The 20,929-nt window shown below is 42.3% G+C and overlaps 1 pseudogene; it reads right to left on the bottom strand.

Annotated features, from left to right (window-relative positions):
- Positions 1 to 371: 371 nt before the first annotated feature.
- The window catches only part of LOC138666261 (opsin-3-like), a 44,587-nt pseudogene continuing 24,029 nt past the window's right edge, over positions 372 to 20,929 (bottom strand).

Below are 20,929 nucleotides of genomic sequence, written 5' to 3'. Positions count from 1 at the left end.
CATCATCCATGGAGGCAAACCACAAACACAATAATCCTTGATGATAAAAAAGAAATAAACCAAGACATAAAGATATTATATTTCATAGCAATCTCTTTAGTCAGAAATATGACTTCTCGTCCATTCCTAGGACACGGGGTGGGTGGCACACATCGTGTATGGGCAGTGAACAGATCTTTATGGAATAATCTAAGTAGGTCTTCCTGAAAACATTTTCAGTTGCTTCCTTTCGTCTTTGACTCCGTAGCTAACGCTGCTATCTCTAGATGAAGATGACCATTTTTCAATAGTCTTCCGTTCTCAAATATCATCATGAGAGTTCTTCAGAGGTAAGGCTTGAATGTTTGTTTTTGTAAAGAATAAGGTACTTAAGTTCTTCCATGAAATCAAAGCCATTTTTTGACTATTTCCCCTGATTCAAATATAGGAGAAGCTTATAGCTGTTTTACTGATGAAAATCTTCTAAGCTGATAATTTTGGTCATGCCAAGTCAAAGAAGTCATCACATCAATGTCTCTATGTACAAAGGAAACACTTTGTATATAGTATATGGCCAATTACAGGACCATGATAATAAATGTAAACTCCTGTCACTCTCTTTAATGATGATGGTCACAAATGATGGCTACTTACTTGCCCACTCTATTCACACAGTTCTTCTCCAAATTCAGTTTTTTGGGCCCTTTTTATCTTCACTTGTTACAAATCACTTAAGTGATTAAGCAGCAGGCGGTTTGACATTACAGCTTATCTATAATCTATGTAATGAACTACCAGGGTCATTTTTTGCTGTTTTCCAGTAGAAGCCATTGTGTCCTTTCTTGGAAAGGCCTGGCTAAAGCATTGTTGGATTCTGCCATTTTCTTTCATTTGTAGGTCTTTCGAGTGTCTTGAATTTAAAGTCAAGTCACTATCATGTTGTTCTGATTCACATTTCAAAAGAGCTACAAGACACCTGCGAAACTGAAAAAGAATGAACAGAAAATAAAAAATATCAACATTGTTCACGATTCATACAACAGAAGGTAATGAGTAGAGTTGGGAGGATCAATTTATGGGACTCCGGTCCATTGGCCAATTGAGGTGTCTGTGGCCGCTGGACAGGAGGCTCATGAATCTCTTACCTTCCAGGATCTCGGGAGCGGCTTCTGATTAGAGGGGCTGGCGAAAAGCCATCTATGCATTACTCTGTAATCATGACGTTGCGCCAGTCCAACTAATCAAAAGCCGCGCAGAGGATCCCGAAAGGTAAGGGATTTATAAGCCTCCCATCCGGTGGCCAGAGACTACAGACCCGGCCGATGGTCTGAAGCCCCACAATCCTATCTGCCCATCTCTAGTAACAAGTACATATTCATTAACTTAAGCTTAAGACCCCTAAAAGTGAGTGATGAAGTGGGATACACTAAAACACCTTTGGAACTATTTTTTTAAATTTAACTATGTATTTTGGGCTAAAAATCATTTTTGCATGTTTGTTTAAAAATGTTGCATCTTTGCATTGTACATGCTTCATTTTCAGGCACATTGCTTGGTATAGAATATATTAATTGAGAATCCATCAGTGAGCTTGCTCTGACTTGGAGTTTATATCTCTTTTATCTGTATCTTTAAAAAAAAAAAAAAAACTCTTGTGCTGATTTGTGATCACAGATCACACCAAAGTTGAGCTGATCTTTGGTGTGGTCATAAATCAGCTGAGGGGAGTTCAGAAAAAGATAAAGGAGTTACAAACTCTCTATTAGAACCAGCCCGCTGATGGATTCTCAGGTAACTCATTCTGCAGTTAAACAGTGCAACACTTTGTTCAATGAAAATCAATTGCAAAAATCATTTGTATCCCCGAAAATGTGAATTTAAACAGTAACCGTTTTTTTTTTCTTCATAAATGAATAGTTCATGTAAAAATAAGAAACTTTGTAATTTATCTTATCAGACAAAACTGTTTCTTTGTCCCTTTCTCCTCCTGGACTGATCTTTCATTCTCAAAATTCTCAATCCATAGGTAAAATCTGTCTTCAATGAATATAGATTTTCCCATTACTGAGACAGGAGAGGATAGTTGGTGCTCATAAAATTCTATGGAGAACTGTAACTATCATTTCAGCAGAATGTCTGTGTGTTCCTCTAGATCCTCACTCCTCATTCTATTCCTGTTTCATAGAATTTTAACCCCTTAATCCCATATGACGTACTATCCCATCGAGGTGGGGTGGGCCTTAATTCTCACCGACGGGATAGTACGTCATAGCGATCGGCCACGCTCACGGGGGGAGCGCGGCCGATCGCGGCCGGGTGTCAGCTGACTATCGCAGCTGACATCCGGCACTATGTGCCAGGAGCGGTAACCCCCGGCACACCGCGATCAAACATGATCGCGGTGTGCCGGCGGTACAGGGAAGCATCGCGCAGGGAGGGGGTCTCCCTGCGTGCTTCTCTGAGACGATCAGTGCAAGGTGATGTACTCACCTTGTACCGAGCGTCTTCTCCCTGCAGTCCCCGGATCCAAAATGGCCGCGGGACTGCATCCGGGTCCTGCAGGGAGCACTTCCGGGTCGACTGCAGGCGCTGGTAAGCCTGCAGCGATGTGAGTGAGATCGCCGATCTTACAGAGTGCTATGCAAACTGTCCGATCGGCGATCTGTGATGTCCCCCCGGGACAAAGTAAAAAAAGGTTTAAAAAAAAATTTACACATGTGTAAAAAAAAAAAAAAAAAAAATCCTAAATAAATTAAAAAAAAATATTATTCCCATAAATACATTTCTTTATCTAAAAAAAACAAACAATAAAAGTACACATATTTAGTATCGCCGCGTCCGTAACGACCCAACCTATAAAACTGTCCCACTAGTTAACCTCTTCAGTGAACACCGTAAGATAAAAAAAAAAAACAGCGAAAAAACAACTATCATACTGCCAAACAAAAAGTGGAATAACACACGATCAAAAAGACGGATATAAATAACCATGGTACCTCTGAAAACGTCATCTTGTCCCGCAAAAAACGAGCTGCCAGACAGCATCATAAGCAAAAAAATAAAAAAGTTATAGTCCTCAGAATAAAGCGATGCAAAAATAATTATTTTTTCTATAAAATAGCTTTTATCGTATAAAAGCGCCAAAACATAAAAAAATTGATTTAAATGAGATATCGCTGTAATCGTACTGACCCGACGAATAAAACTGCTTTAACAATTTTACCAAAACGCGGAATGGTATAAACGCCTCCCCCAAAAGAAATTCATGAATAGCTGGTTTTTGGTCATTCTGCCTCACAAAAATCGGAATAAAAAGTTATCAAAAACTGTCACGTGTCCAAAAATGTTACCAATAAAAATGTCAACTCATCCCGCAAAAAACAAGACCTCAGATGACTCTGTGGACCAAAATATGGAAAAATTATAGGTCTCAAAAGGTGGAGACGCAAAAACTTTTTTGCTATAAAAAAAGCGTCTTTTAGTGTGTGACAGCTGCCAATTCTAAAAATCCGATATAAAAAACACTATAAAAGTAAATCAAACCCCCCTTCATCACCCCCTTAGTTAGGGAAAAATAATAAAATTAAAAAAATGTATTTATTTCCATTTTCCCATTAGAGCTAGGGTTAGGGCTAGGGTTTGGGTTTGGGTTAGGGCTAGGGTTGGGGCTAGGGTTAGGGCTAGGGTTAGGGCTAGGGTTAGGGTTGGGGCTAGGGTTGGAGCTAAAGTTAGGGTTAGGGTTGGGGCTAAAGTTAGGGTTAGGGTTTGGATTACATTTACGGTTGGGATTAGGGTTGGGATTAGAATTAGGGGTGTGTCAGTTAGAGGTGTGGTTAGGGTTACCGTTGGGATTAGGGTTAGGGATGTTGTTGGATTAGGGTTTCAGGTAGAATTGGGAAGTTTCCACTGTTCAGGCACATCAGGGGCTCTCCAAACGCGACATGGCGTCCGATCTCAATTCCAGCCAATTCTGCGTTGAAAAAGTAAAACAGTGCTCCTTCCCTTCCGAGCTCTCCGGTGTGCCCAAACAGGGGTTTACCCCAACATATGGGGTATCAGCGTATTCGGGACAAATTGGACAACAACTTTTGGGGTCCAAGTTCTCTTGTTATCCTTGGGAAAATAAAAATTTGGGGGGCTAAAAATCATTGTTGTGGGAAAAATAAGATTTTTTTATTTTCACGGCTCTGCGTTGTAAACTGCAGTGAAACACTTGTGGGTTCAATGTTCTCACAACACTGTTATGATCTGGTGGCCTTGGAGCAGCATGAGACACACTCTGGAGAAGGTGGCACCTGTACTGACCGCAAACCCTGAACTTAGCACTGCAACTAGAAGTAGCCGTGGGGGGTACCTAACACTCCCTAGACCCCTCGACACAGCCTAAGAAATAACTACCCCTAAAGACAGAAACGGGAAAACTATCTTGCCTCAGAGAAAATCCCCAAAGGAAAGACAGCCCCCCACAAATATTGACTGTGAGAGGAGAGGGAAATAACATATGCAGAAATGAAATCAGGATTTAGCATAGGAGGCCATACTAGCTAAAAAGAAAGAATAGGACAGAGTACTATGCGGTCAGTATTAAAACACTAGAAAATATCCACCACAGAAAATACAAAACACCACATCTGACTAAAGACATGGAGAGTATATCTGCATCTCCAGAGAAATAGCTAGGCTGCAAAAAATCAAGGCTATATAGCCCAGCCCAAATTGCAAAAAATAGATACACCTGATAAATGCTGCGATCCAACTACCGCAGCACTACCACTCATAACTACCAGAGGGAGCCCAAGAGCAGAATTCACAACACAACACATCTAGATAAGTTCCTTGGGAGGTCTAGTTTCCAATATGGGGTCACTTGTGGGGGGTTTCTACTGTTTGAGTACATCAGGGGCTCTGCAAATGCAATGTGACGCCTGCAGACCAATCCATCTAAGTCTGTATTCCAAATGGCGCTCCTTCCCTTCCGAGCTCTGCCATGCACCCAAACAGTGGTTCCCCCCACATATGGGGTATCAGCGTACTCAGGACAAATTGGACAACAACTTTTGGGGTCCAATTTATCCTGTTACCCTTGTGAAAATACAAAACTGGGGGCTAAAAAATCATTTTTGTGAAAAAGAATTTTTATTTTCACGGCTCTGCGTTATAAACTGTAGTGAAACACTTGGGGGTTCAAAGTTCTCAAAACACATCTAGATAAGTTCCTTAGGGGGTCTACTTTCCAAAATGGTGTCACTTGTGGGTGGTTTCAATGTTTAGGCACATCAGGGGCTCTCCAAACGCAACTTGCCGTCCCATCTCAATTCCAGTCAATTTTGCATTGAAAAGTCAAATGGCGCTCCTTCCCTTTCGAGCGCTGCCATGCGCCCAAACAATAGTTTACACCCACATATGGGGTATCAGCATACTCAGGACAAATTGCACAACAACTTTTGTGGTCTAATTTCTTCTCTTACCCTTGGGAAAATAAAAAATTGGGGGCAAAAAGATCATTTTTGTGAAAAAATATGATTTTTTATTTTTATTTTTACGGCTCTACATTATAAACTTCTATGAAGCACTTGGTGGGTCAAAGTGCTCAGCACACATCTAGATAAGTTCCTTAAGGGGTCTACTTTCCAAAATGGTGTCACTTGTGGGGGTTTCAATGTTTAGGCACATCAGGGGCTCTCCAAACGCAACATGGCGTCTCATCTCAATTCCAGTCAATTTTGCATTGAAAAGTCAAATGGCGCTCCTTTCCTTCCGAGCTCTGCCATGCGCCCAAACAGTGATTTACCCCCACATATGGGGTATCAGCGTACTCAGGACAAATTGTACAACAACTTTCGTCCATTTTCTCATGTTACCCTTGGTAAAATAAAACAAATTGGAGCTGAAATAAATTGTGTGAAAAAAAGTTAAATGTTCATTTTTATTTAAACATTCCAAAAATTCCTGTAAAACACCTGAAGGGTTAATAAACTTCTTGAATATGGTTTTGAGCACCTTGAGGGGTGCAGTTTTTAGAATGGTGTCACACTTGGGTATTTTCTATCATATAGACCCCTCAAAATTACTTCAAATGAGATGTGGTCCCTAAAAAAAAAATGGTGTTGTAAAAATGAGAAATTGCTGGTCAACTTTTAACCCTTATAACTCCCTAACAAAAAAAATTTTGGTTCCAAAATTGTGCTGATGTAAAGTAGACATGTGGAAAATGTTACTTATTAAGTATTTTGCATGACATATCTCTGTGATTTAAGGGCATAAAAATTCAAAGTTGGAAAATTGTGAAATTTTCAAAATTTTTGCCAAATTTCTGTTTTTTTCTCAAATAAACGCAAATTATATTGAATAAATTTTACCATTATCATAAAGTACAATATCTCACGAGAAAACAATGTCAGAATCACTGGGATCCTTTGAAGCGTTCCAGAGTTATAACCTCATAAAGGGACAGTGGTCAGAATTGTAAAAATTGGCTCGGTCATTAACGTGCAAACCACCCTCGGGGCTTAAAGGGTTAAAAGCACCAACTATCATCTCCTATCTTAGTAATGTGAAGATCTGTCTTCACTGAACTCAGATTTTCCAAAATTTACTCATGAACTGAGAATGAAAAATCAATCCAGGCAAAAAAATCTCTGATAAGATGTATGACAAAGTTACTTATTTGTATGTGTACTATTGATGCAAAATATATGGATGTGAAACCTGGACGACAAAGAAACAAGACAGAAGAAGAATCACCACCCTCGAAATGTGATGCTGGAGAAGGATGTTATCAATAACATGGATGGCAAGAAGATGAAACAAATCAATTTTGGAACAAATCAAGCCAGACATGTCACTCGAGGCAAGGATCACCAAACCACGACATATGAAGAGAGTAATCACTGGAGAAGGACATCATGGTTGGAAGAAAAGAAGGAACAAGGCAAAGAGGAAGATCAGCAACTCTATGGTTTGATACAATAAAGATAATGGTGGAGAAGACCCTGGTGGACCTATCTAGGCTTGCACAAGTTCGATCTGCCTACAGAGCATTCACCTATCAAGTCACCATGACTCGAGATCTGGCTGAAGGCCGTTAATAATAAGCACTATTGATTTATGAAATAAAAACAAATAGTGTTTCAGTGAAAATAATTCCACTGTAGCTAACTATATCCTTTAAGTGCCAACTTTCTAAACGAGTATATTTGTAATGTCTCCCAAGTGGATTACTTACTAATGTACAGTAGCAGCAGGGATGCGATAGGCTTGGCACTGAATTACCTTGAAAGTTGTAATTAAAATGTCATAAAAAGGACTTAAGAACAGTCCTCAAGAGTCTATAAGTAACAATTAGCTAAAAATTACCCTAAGCCTATGAACCTAAAACTCGCTCCTGTCCATCTTCATCCATAAATATTTTATCTTATGCAGGAAGAACTATATTGTTCTTCATTTTCTCCTTTCTTGAGTAATTAGCATTTATTACAGTGGGTTTTCAGAAGCTCCTACGATAATTGACTGGCAAGCAGCATAATAAATACATGCTTGATCTGGTGGTCAGCTCCTTTAGAAACCACAATACATTTTCTTACAAAGGACTTGAATTTCAAAAGAAATAGACATTTTAAATATGTATATATTGTAAAACAAAGTCAGAAATATCATAAAACTATAAATAATATACATAAAAATCTATAATGACCCTCTGAAATCTTACCTGTTTATTCATAAAAATATAAATTAAAGGATTAATAAAAGTGCTGCTCTTGGCGAGAATGGACGGTATGATACTAATTGTGGGCGAGACAGCTCCGGGCTCTCCAAATGTTGTGATCAATGACACTAATCCATATGGTAACCAGCACAGCAAATAACAAGTGACCATGCACACGATCATAAATAATAAATGGTGTTCCCTCTTCTGAGCTGTTGTCAGGTTAATCCTGCACATCTGTGAAAAAAATAATAATATTAAAATATTGAAAGCAAATGACAGAGGCCTTGCATAAATATTTTTGTGAAACATTTTGCTTTGGATGGATCCTGATCAATTTACTCTTGAAAAATGTGATGATATCATTCTTAAAGATGGCTGTCCAACCAGCAGCCACATTGAAATCGCTTGCTGACTAGAGATCACCAGAGACAAGGAAAATCCAAATTTTTAACTCTATAATAAAGATGAATTTACACTGCTTGTTACATTAAAAAAATAATTTTAGTAGGCTTCCACTGGTGGCTTTTGCAAGTTGCCACATTTGTATTATTTAAGGTAGAGCTAAAGGTTTTCTTTTTTTTAATTCTTCCTTTCATTATTCCCCCACTTTTTATAATTTGGCTAGAATTACCTTATTTAGTTATTCATTTTTTTCTGTTAATTTATATATACTTCCCTTCAGTTAGATTATTTGATCATCTCAGACAATCCATCTCAGACAATATAATTTCATGCATGATGCAACTAAAAGAACTGTACCACTGAAGTTGTCTGTAGAGGCAGTGGGGGTATAAGCTTATATCAGAGAGAATGATGATGACTGCACAGCTCCTGTCACACAGTTATAATGTAAGCGATCATAGTTCATCCTCCTGACTGTATGCTTACAATGTACCAGCTTATTTAGGAGACTATAGAGGAAATGATAATCATACTGTCATTCCAGCTAGAGATGAGCGAATATTAGAGTGGAATTAAATTCTATTTGAACGTTACAAAAATCTGCATGAGTTAAAATGAGGACTTTTTGTAATTTGCTTCTGCGTTGATTCAACAAAATGGTGGCAGGCTGGACACTATTTTGTTAAACCATAAAAGACCATCCATACAGTGAAGAATAAAAAAATGCTTCTTGGAGCATGAATAGAGACACTGAATAAGTTATTCATTTACATACACCTTTAGCTGTCAATATAAAGGTACCTTCACACTCAGCGACGCTGCAGCGATACCGACAACGATGTCGATCGCTGTAGCGTCGCTGTTTGGTCGCTGGAGAGCTGTCACACAGACAGCTCTCCAGCGACCAACGATCCCGAGGTCCCCGGTAACCAGGGTAAACATCGGGTTACTAAGCGCAGGGCCGCGCTTAGTAACCCGATGTTTACCATGGTTACCAGCGTAAACGTTAAAAAAACAAACACTACATACTTACCTTCAGCTGTCTGTCCCCGGCGCTCTGCTTCTCTGCACTCCTCCTGCATCCTGTGTCAGCGCCGGCCAGCCGGAAAGCACAGCGGTGACATCACCGCTCTGCTTTCCAGCTGACCGGCGCTGACAGTGCAGAGGAAAGCAGAGCGCCGGAGGCCGATAACAACAGGATTCACCCGGCTCTGCTGCTTACCGGGCTGCTGCATCACTATACCGGGGAAAGGGACCCCGCTTACTGCGCCTCCTCTGCCGCTGCACCTCTGCTACCGCACCTCTGCCACCGCACCTCTGCCGCCACGGTAAGCCTGCATTGCCTGCACGGTAAGCCTGGGACCCCTCTCACGCCATACCTCTCACTGCACCTCCTGATCCCAGCACCTCCTCATCCCAGCACCTCCTCATCCCAGCACCTCCTCATCCCAGCACCTCCTCATCCCAGCACCTCCTCATCCCAGCACCTTCTCATCCCAGCACCTCCTCATCCCAGCATCACCCCACCTCTGCCGACACCTTGCCTCCTGTGACCCTGCTCTGCCACCGCCAGCCCTCAGGTAAGATACTGTAAATTCGGACAATAAGACGGACCCCCATCTTATAAAAAATCTTTTTTTCTGCAATTTTCACCCCAAATTTGGGGTGTGTCTTATGGTCCGGTGCGTCTTATAGTCCGAAAAATACGGTAGTTTTCCAGGTGATTCTAATTAAAGGAAAACTACTTAAAAATTATGTTCCACATTATTAAGCAGGGCACAGATTTCAAGCAATATGGGAAATAAAAAGGATCTCTCTGCTGCTAAAAAGCATTACATAGTGCAATGCCATGGACAAGGTATGAAAACATTAGATATTTCATGAAAACTTAAGAGTGATCATCATATGGTAAAGAGATTTGTGGCTGAATCTGAGCACAGACAGAGTTCATGCAGATAAAGGCATAATGAGGAAGGTTTCTGCCAGACAAACTCATTGGATTAAGAGAGCAGCTGCTAAAAAGCCATTACAAACCAGTAAACAGTTATTTGAAGCTGCTGGTGCCTCTGGAGTCCCTCAAACCTCAAGGTGTAGGATCCTTCAAAGGCTTGCTGTGGTGCATAAACCTACTATTCGGCCACACCTAAACAGTGTTCACAAGCAGAAACGGTTGCAGTGGGCCCAGACATACATGAAGACTAATTTTCAAACAGTCTTGTTTATTGATGAGTGTCAAGCAAGCTTGGATGGCCCAGATGGATGGAGTAGTGGGTGGTTGGTGGATGGCCACCATGTCCCAACAAGGCTGCGACGTCAGCAAGGAGGTGGAGGAGTTATGTTTTGTGCCAGGATCATGGGAAAACAGCTAGTAGGACCCTTTAAGGTTCCTGAAGGTGTGAAAATGACCTCTGCAAAGTATATAGAGTTTCTGACTGACAACTTTCTTCCATGGTACAAAAATCAGGAACGTGCCTCCAGGAGCAAAATCCTCTTCATGCATGACAATACACCATCTCATGCTGCAAAGAATACCTCTGAGTCACTGGCTGCTATGGGCATAAAAGGAGATAAACTCATGGTGCGGCCACCATCTTCCTTTGACCTCAACCCTATAGAGAACCTTTGGAGTATCATCAAGCAAAAGATCTATGAGGGTGAGAGGCAGTTCACATCAAAACAGCAGCTCTGGGAGGCTATTCCGACTTCATGCAAAGAAATACAAGCAGAAACGCTCTAAAAACTCAAGGTCAATGGATACAAGAATTGTGAAGGTGATATCAAAGAAGGGGTCCTATGTTAACATGTAACTTGGCCTGTTAGGATGTTTTGGAGTTAAATAGCTTTTTTGCTCAGTGAATCTGACCTCCTAATGCCCCAAATTCCACAAATGAGCATTTTCAGTTCTTTAAAACATATCAAATGTTTAGAAATTCTACTGTGTCTAATAATTTGGGACAGTGCATTTTGAGTTTTTATTCATTTTGGAGATTATACTGTTATCATTGGGAGGTTCCTTCAATAAAATTCGATGTATACTGTGATGATTACAGGAAGTGGGGGCGGAGCTGTGTCTCTGCTCCTGCTCTCCTGTCTGCCAAAAATGCAAAACAAGCAAAAAAAAAAAAAAAAAGGGAGTTTGGAACCAACTGGAAACTGGACAAAGTCAGGTGGAATACTTGCTGGGAAGTGAGGGAAAGCAAGTTCCAGTATCAATAATGCTGAAAGAATTCAGAGGTAGAAAAAACACTCAACAAGAGTCAAGTAACAGTATAGGAGAGCCATGACAGTTCATGTACATCTTGGACTAGTATATACAATACGAAAGAATTTGGGAATGTAAATAATCAGTTTACTGTAAACTTACCCCTCGGATGACTCGGACAATATGGCCGTAGCTAAATATCATGATGAGTAAAGGTAGGATCAGGCAGAACAGAAAGAGGCACACAATGTAAGATACATTGTTATATGATCTGGAGTTCCAGACTACTGAACAGGTGGTCCCTGAGCTCTCAAGCCCATAACTGCTCCATCCAAAAAGGGGAGGTATTGTCCAAAAGAGAATAGATCCAAGACCCCGCAATACAAATCCAGGCATTTTTGTAGTTGGAGGCATCAACTTTTGTACATTTCAGTACTGTAAGGTAACGTTCATAAGATAACATGGAGAGAGAGACCAGAGAGACGATTCCTGGAATGTAAGCATAATACAAGTTAGGTTATGGAATAATATGGAAATAAATACATCATTAATGTATTCTGCAGTTATACGGCATGCACAGTAACATCTACTGTCGATTATAGGTTGCAGTTGCCAGGATACTGCTTTGTCTGATACATTTGGTTTATACTTCTGACAAGGAACACAACTCAGAACTCATTGTGAAGACCCCAGAGTCTTCATTTGAAAGCAGAGTGAGTGCTAACCCATAACAGGATAAATCCTCTGAAAAGCAATATATCTGCTTAACAATTTTACACTTTATCTAACCACTGATAAAGCTCTCTTTCTGAAAGTGAAATGAAAATTTCACTTAAAGATTTAATTTAATGTACTTTATTGTTTTCCAGCCACGCTACAATATGAAAATGGTTATAAGAATCCAATTTGAATTTGTCCACTGCTCGGACAACCTTGTCTCAATCAGCATCTTTACCCCCAGTAAAATGACAACACATACTCACCACCGGTGACCGCGCAATTCCAGCGGTGTCGGAACTGGCTCTCCTGGGGATTACATCACATTATTATGTCACTCTCCACACCTTCGGACGAATCAGTCATCCAGATGAAGTCAGAGCTATGGCTTGCCACGCGTGATGCCCAGGACAGCTAGTGCCGACACAGCTGGAACAGCATTGGCACTGGAGGTGAGTATAAAGTATAAGTGTTGACATTTTACATGCTGATTGACACATGGGTGTCATGATCCCAATGGCAGGGGATCACAAAAGGACAAGCATACAAAAAACAGAACAAGCTCTAGGGTGATGGAAACTGAGCTGACCGCGATCCTGAACCTAATTCACAACACTAGCAGTAGCCAGGGAACGTGCCTACGATGATTCTAGACATCTCGCGCCAGCCGAAGGACTAGCTTCCCCTATTAGAAGAAACAAATACCTCTCTTGCCTCCAGAGAAACACCCCACAGAAATAGCAGCCCCCCACATGTAATGACGGTGAAATGAGAGGAAAGCACATACGTAGTAATGAAAACAGATTCAGCAAAAATGAGGCCCGCTAAAACTAGATAGCAGAGGATACAAAAGTGAACTGCGCGGTCAGCGAAAAACCCTACAAAAAACCATCCTGAAATTACCTGAACTCATGTGCCAACTCATGGAACATGAGGAGTAATATCAGCCCACTAGAGCAACCAGCAACAAGGAATCACATAACTGCAAGCTGGACTAAAACAAAAATAAAGCAAAACGGGGAACAGGAAAATCAAAAACTTAGCTTGTCCTGATGATTACAGAAGCGGAAAGCAGAGGTAACAAGACACACTGATTACATTGATCGCCGGCGAGGAAATGACAAGAAAGCCAGGTTAAATAGGAAACTCCCATATCCTGATAGAACAGGTGGACACCAGAGACCGCAGAGAACACAAGTCACCCAGTACCATCTGTAACCACCAGAGGGAGCCCAAAAACAGAATCCACAACACATGGGTGTCTGAGTAGTGGACAACACTTTAGGAGGAAACAAAACAATGAAATCAAACAATCCTTTGGTAAAGTTTTCCATACACCTCAAACTTCAGCCGATAGCACTCTTTCAACTTCCCCAAACACACGAAGGATGGCCAAGGGTTCCTTCTTTTCCAATTTAGAGAGGGAAGAAAGCCGCTGCCAGAAACTAATAGATCTTGGATATAAATGAAAAATGTCTAATTTTTCGCTCTGCCCAACATCACTTGATAGATGGCTGACCAATCCTGCTGATATCAATGAGTTCAACCAAGTTTAATCTAATGTGCATGAGCTCCTTAATTGGAAAAATCTGCCGTGAGAGCCGGCTGTTAATTAGCATGACGCCCCATCAACAGAGCAGAGCAGAAGAGACGTCACTGCTCTACTGATGTGATGTCAGCGAAAGGCGCTGAATCGCCAGCCGGAGCATTCCACAACCGCTCTGTGCCAGTGGAGAATGGCGCCAGGCAAACTAGCGGTGATTAACTGAAGGTGGTAAATTGCTTTTTAGACCTCTTCTCCCACAGAAGAAGGCACACCAGCCGAAACGACCGTTGGGAAAGTGGAACCCTCATTCAACAAAGCTAAATAACTGTTTACATTTGTCCACGCATACATTAACTTATTACTTGGTCTTCTGGTGCTATGCTTCATGTCTTCTTGTACTACTTTCATCTGCTTTGTCATTGCACTATATCACTTTATTTAGTGTAGCATGTAGACACTTTTTCATATTTATCTATCAGTCATAGTGACTTATTATGTAACTAGATGGTGGCCCGATTCTACCGCATCGGGTATTCTAGAATATGCATGTCCATGTAGTATATTGCACAGCCCACGTAGTATATTGCCCAACCACGTAGTACATTGCCCAGCCACATAGTATATTGCACAGCGACGTAGTATATTGCCCAGCCACGTAGTATATTGCCCAGCCACGTAGTATATTGGCCAGTCACGTAGTATATTGCCCAGGCACATAGTATATTGCCCAGCCACGTAGTATATTGCACAGCGACGTAGTATACAGCAGAGCCACGTAGTATACTGCCCAGTCACGTAGTATACTGCCCAGTCACGTAGTATATTGCCCAGCCACGTAGTATATTGCCCAGCCACGTAGTATATTGCCCAGCCACGTAGTATATTGCACAGCCATGTATGTAACAGGTTAAAAAAGACTTAAAATAAAAAATAAACATGTACTGCACGCGGTAGCTTCCGGTCCCAGGGTTGGTATGAGCGCAGGACCTGTGATGACTTCGCGGTCACATGACCGTGACGTCATGGAAGGTTCTTCTCGCACAGCATCTTTGCCACCGGAACCTGCCGCTTGCACTGCCGAGGAGAGGACGCGACGGCGGAGGGTGAGAATAACCTTTTTTTAATTATTATTATTTGTAACAGTAGATCTTTTTACTATTGATACTGCATATGCATCATCAATAGTAAAAAGTTGGTCACACAGGGTTAATAGCTGCATTAATGGAGTGCGTTACATCGCGGTCCATTAACGCTGGCATTAACCCTGTGTGAGGGCTGACTGGAGAGGAGTATGGAGCGGGCACTGACTGCGGGGAGGAAGGAGCGGCCATTTTGCCGCCGGACTGTGCCCGTCTCTGATTGGTCGTGGCTGTTTTGCCGCGACCAATCAGCGACTTGGATTTCCATGACAGACAGAGGCCGCGACCAATGAATATCTGTGACAGGAAGACAGACAGAAAGACAGACAGACGGAAGTCACCCTTAGACAATTATATAGTAGATGCCATTAGACTTACTCATTTTCTAATTTTATGCATGCTGTATATAACTTTTGTAGACCTGGTTGAGCTTTGGTGCCACCTTTTGGCTTATTGCCGCATATCACCTGCCCACCATTGCTATTCTTTTATATTGTCCTTAGCATTTAATAAATGTGACTTTTAATATAGTTCTTTGTGTGCATTGTATATGATCTCATGTTTTGGCATACGCTGAACATCTGTTCTTTTGTACTATCCATAAATGCAACCAAGATATTTATATTTAGTTTAGACTTACTTAGTCGTATCTTAGCTAATTGATGCATTTCTGATTCGTCTGACATAGCTTGGTGTAGTTGCATAGTGAGCGGTGTCAGCAGATAAGAATTATTGATATGTTAGTTAGCTAGCTCCGGCATTAGGACAACACATACATGCCAAAAGGTTTGTCTTTATGGATGAGAGATCACTAAAATGCTTGGATGCTTGTTGCTCGAACTGTTCGATTCCTAATGCTTGCATGCTTGTTTCAAGTAAATGGAAAAAGTCCTGAATGGAAGAAGAACAGCATGGGGAAGACTCCTAGAAGCATCTCTGACTCACAGATCGCTGCTGAGAATAGTCTCACACTTTTACTCCACTTTAAAGGGGTGTTCCCATCTACAAAGATCCTATCCCAATATGTAGTTGGTGTAATAATAATAATAATAATAATAGCAGATACCTCCCATTTGAAATGTAGCTTAGTTTTTCCAATTTGCTGTCTCGTTCCTCATAAGCAGGCATTGCAGGACCTTAGGTATCTATGGATACGACCACACTAGCAACTAGCTGTCACTATATCAGTGGCCGTAACCATGGATACCTAAGGTCCTACAATGTCTGCACATGAGGAAAGAGACAAAGTAAATAAAAATAAAAACTATACTACATCTCTAATTGGAGGTATTTGATAACATTATTACACCTACTAGATAATGGTATAGGATCTTGGGAGATGGGAATACCCTTTTAAGGATAGTCAAGAAAACATTCACAATCAACGAGAAACTGGAGTTTACAGGAAAAAAATGTTAAGAAACATTCTTTCCTGTATAATGACTTGTATATATTGCAAAATTTAAACGGATATAAAAGTAAAGCAAAATTTGTTAAAATTATTTTTAATAAAACATTGGAAAGTAATTTATGAAAAGTAATTTATGAAGGAAGATACGCCCTGTATTAGACAATGGGCCTCATACATATTCTGTTCAAATTGTCATGTAGTGGCACTCCTAGACTCATAAAGGCTCTACACTAAGTACAAAGCCTGCCAAAAATTACAAGCAGGGTCATGCATACACTTCTAAAGGCACCAACTGTAGTGCCTCATTCAAATATTGTGAACAAAGTGTAGCTGTGGTTCTCCCACACAAAAGCTCTGTACACAGTGAAAAGCCTGCCAAAAACTACAAGCCGCATCATCCATACAAGGCACAAAGTGCAGTTGATGTACTCCTACATACAAAGGGTTTGCACAAAGTGCAAAGCTAGGAAAAAAATTATAAAGAGGGTCATTCAGTCTGCCATGGATCCTTCAAGGCAACAACTGGCAGACCTCAAATAGTGATGTTTAAAAACACTATATTTGTTGCTATCTTCTGGTGGTGTGGAAAAGTCTGGGCTAATTCAGGCTTTGCTCATTTTTATCAGAGTGAGTCTGTTAGTATTTTCTGTTGACAGCCAAAAACACCTGTCTGTTATGATCCCCCCTACTGGCGCTAGCGGCAGGGCAGCACAACACCTCCAAGCCATAGAGGGAGAGCTCAAGCCAGGTGTCCAGCTTTGAGACCCAATAGTTGAAGGTCCCAGAAGAATAAAGGAGTATGCTGGCTTTATTGGAAAGGTATTACTTTATTATCTTTAAAAACCTTTCCCTCCTTATCAAAAATATCCGATCATCATGGCCTAGATGTTGGGAGGGTGTCATGAAATTGATCCAGGCCTTTAACAGTGTACCCCTGCTGTCACGGGGCTACCGCGACAGAGATGTTCCAGAGAACTGCAGCGCTCTGGGCCTCGTTCACACACAGTGAACAGAAGCTCTTCTCCTGTGTTCTGACCTGGATGCTTTGTGCCAGCAGTGCAGGAGTTAACCTTATTGCTGAGTTGCTGAGAGCTGGGTCTCTCAGCTGAAGTGGATTTTGTGATCTCATCCTCTATATAGACTCAGCCCTGACTACAGCTATTGTCAGTGATCAGTTCAGCTGCCTGGCTTGGAGAGTGTGAAGGAGCGTAGAGTTGGAGTTTGGAGGTATAGTTACAGAGATTGGTGTCTGCAGTTTTGGTTGCATGTTAAACCTGTTTTCCTTCCTAGTTTTTTCCTTCTCTTCCCTTCTCTGTGTTTCCTCTGTGGTTGTGTGAGCATTTGGTGAGTTTGAGACTTTTAGTTACCTTGTCTGTATACCCTGTTAGTTGTTGCATTTATACACTGGTGCAGTCCATCTCCCTTGGGGGTAGAGGGGGCCACTGATAGGGCCTGCACAAGAGACAGGGATATGCTGGCGGCTCAGGCCTCCTAACCATCATAGGTACTCCTGAGATAAGGGAAAGCCAGGGCCCCATTATAGTGGCAGGGACAGGTGCGGGTCCCAGTACGCCGTCCTGCCCCTTTATCGTCATTAACCGCTTGACAGTATCACTGACCTAAAAAATTTTCTTGGTCCAATATGGACTCCATTGCTGCTTTAGCTGGACAATTGCAGCAACTCAGTCTAGAGGTGGCTGACCTCCGCTCGGCGGTTGTACAGCGCACTCCAGTGGCCACTGCAGGGGTTGCTACACCTCCACAAGCTTCGCTGACAGGTTCTCTGGGGGGCGGGACAAATTTGTTACATTCAGGGAGGCCTGTAAATTGTATTTTAGGTTGCGTCCTCACACTTCAGGTTCACACTTCAGGTTCAGAGGAGCAGAGGGTTGGAATTGTAGTATCGCTCCTACAAGGTGATCCTCAGGCCTGGGCATTTTCACTTCCCGCTGACGTTTTGCCATTACGGACTGTGGAGGAGTTTTTTCGAGCCTTAGGCCAAGTGTATGATGATCCTGACCGCGTCTCCCTCACTGAGTCCACAATACGCCATCTTACACAGGGAGACCGGCCAGTAGAGGAGTACTGCTCTGAGTTTCGGAGATGGGCTACTGACACAATGTGGAATGACCCTGCACTTCACAGTCAATTTTATCAGGGCCTATCTGATAAAATAAAACATGTCTTCGCCCTACAGGAGACACCAACCACACTGGAGGCAGCTATGTCTCTTGCAATCCGTGTGGACCACCGCCTGTGCCAGAGACTTAATGAATCGCCGCTATTCAAGGGTAATCCAGATTTGGACTCACCAGAATCTGAGTCTCTAGGAGAACCTATGCAGTTGGGGGGCGCTTCTTGTTCTAAGGGGGCTGCAGTAGTACGGCGTAAGAGAGGTGCATGTTTTTTTTGGCAGAAGGGGTCATTATGTGAATGTGTGTCCTTCTAGAAGACAACCGCCGGAAAACTATTGAGCCCGGGCTGCAGGGAAGTTGGCAACTCGGGTGTACTAGTTTCCTCCTTAGGTAAACCACAATTTTTCCTACCAGCCGAGATTCGTCTTGGTGAAAGTAGGCTCAATATCTCTGCCTTTCTGGACTCTGGGGCAGGGTTTAATTTATTTGATGCTGGGTTTGTTCAGGCACATGGGCTTAAGACTCAAGAGTTGTCTAGACCCATACCTATAATTGCTATTGATTCTGCATGTGTTAGGGGGTTTGCCGTCAACTGTAGTTCTCGGTTTACCATGGCTCACGTTACACAACCCGGTGTTAGACTGGCAGACTCGGGAGATTACTAGATGGAGTGAGTTTTGTCAGGAACATTGCCTGGGCACTCGGCTGGCCGGGTTGATTTCTCAGGTTTTGCCAGAGTTCATCTCAGATTTTGAGGATGTATTATCTGAGGAGGGGAGTCGAGAGCTACCTCCACACCGTCCTTATGATTGCACCATATGTCTCATTCCTGGTGTTAAACTACCTAAGAGTAGGCTATACAACATCTCTGCCCCAGAGAGACAGGCCATGAAGGACTATATCATGGAGAGTCTGGCCAAGGGTCATATCAGACCCTCGTCATCACCCATTGCTGCCGGGTTCTTCTTTGTTAAGAAGGACGGGGGTTTTCGCCCATGCTTAGACTTCCGTGAATTGAATCAAATTACGGTCAGGGATTCTTTCCCGCTCCCTCTTATTCCGGACCTCTTTAATCAAATTGTGTGGGCTAAATGGTTCTCCAAATTAGATCTCAGGGGGGCATATAATCTCATTCGGATGAAGGAGGGGGATGAATGGAAGACGGCGTTTAATACTCCAGAAGGACATTACGAGAACTTGGTTATGCCTTTTTGGTTAAGTAATGCTCCTGCTGTGTTTCAACACTTTGTCAATGATATACTTAGTCACTTAATAGGTAGGTTTGTGGTGGTATATCTCGATGACATCTTAAATTTATTCCCCTGACCTCGAGTCTCATCAGGATCATGTACGGCAGGTCCTTCAGGTACTCAGGGACAATAAACTGTTTGGCAAACTTGAGAAATGCATGTTCGCGGTCAAAGAGATTCTGTTTTTGGGTTATTTCTTATCCTCTACAGGTTTTCGTATGGATCCGGCTAAGGTCAGGGCGGTCTTGGAGTGGGATCGTCCTGAGGACCTTAAGGCTTTACAGAGGTTTTTAGGTTTTTCATATTTCTATCGCAAATTTATTAAAGACTTTTCAGTGGCAGCCAAGCCATTGACAGACATGACCAAGAGAGGCACGGACTTCTCTGTATGGTCCAGTGCGGCCTGTAAGGCTTTGAAACTTTGAAAAAGTGTTTTTCCACTGCACCCATATTAATACAGCCTGACATCACTCAGCCATTTGTGGTAGAGGTGGATGCCTCTGAGGTAGGGGTGGGAGCTGTATTGTCACAGGGGATTTCTCTGAGTAAGTGGCATCCGTGTGCATTTTTCTCGAAAAAATTATCTCCTACGGAGAAGAATTATGATATTGGTAACAGGGAGCTGTTGGCAATTAAATGGGCATTTGAGGAATGGCGTAATTTTTTGGAGGGAGCACTTCACCCTGTCATGGTGATCACTGATCACAAAAATCTGTGGTACTTAGAATCTGCGAAGCGTCTCACACCTAGGCAAGCAAGGTGGTCTCTGTTCTTCGCCAGGTTCAATTTCTACATTACGTACAGGCCAGGAAGTAAGAATGTCAAGGCTGATGCGTTATCCCGTTGTTTCCCGGGGGGTGGTGATAATTGTGAACCAGGTCCTATACTGCAGAAGGGTGTAGTAGTCGCCGCAATTAATTCTGATCTTGAGAAAGAGGTGGTAGACGTACAGGGGGATGCCCCAGCAGCCTGTCCGTTAGGTAAACTTTTTGTTCCAGCTAATCTCCGTCTCAGGGTCATAAATGAGCATCATGACTCGGTTTTGGCCGGACACCCTGGAAGTAAGGTTACCACGGACCTACTCACTCGGCGTTTTTGGTGGTCTGGGGTAAGAGATGATGTACAGGAATATGTCGCTGCCTGCAGTGTGTGTGCGCATTCCAAGTCCTCTCGTTCTCGCCCGTCTGGGTCTCTCCAACCTTTGGAGATTCCCAATAGACCTTGGACTCATTTGTCAATAGATTTCATCACTGACTTACCGGTTTCGGAGGGTAATACAGTTATTTTAGTCGTAGTTGATAGATTCAGCAAGATGTCTCATTTCATTGCGCTCCCCGCGTTACCAAATGCTAAGACTCTGGTACAGGTCTTTATCAAGGAGGTTGTGAGACTGCATGGTATTCCTTCAGATATTGTCTCAGATCGGGGGGTGAAGTTTAT

This window comes from Ranitomeya imitator, chromosome 2 (assembly GCF_032444005.1).
Source record: "Ranitomeya imitator isolate aRanImi1 chromosome 2, aRanImi1.pri, whole genome shotgun sequence".
NCBI classification, from domain to species: Eukaryota; Metazoa; Chordata; class Amphibia; order Anura; family Dendrobatidae; genus Ranitomeya; species Ranitomeya imitator.
This window is presented reverse-complemented; position numbering and strand designations above follow the sequence as displayed.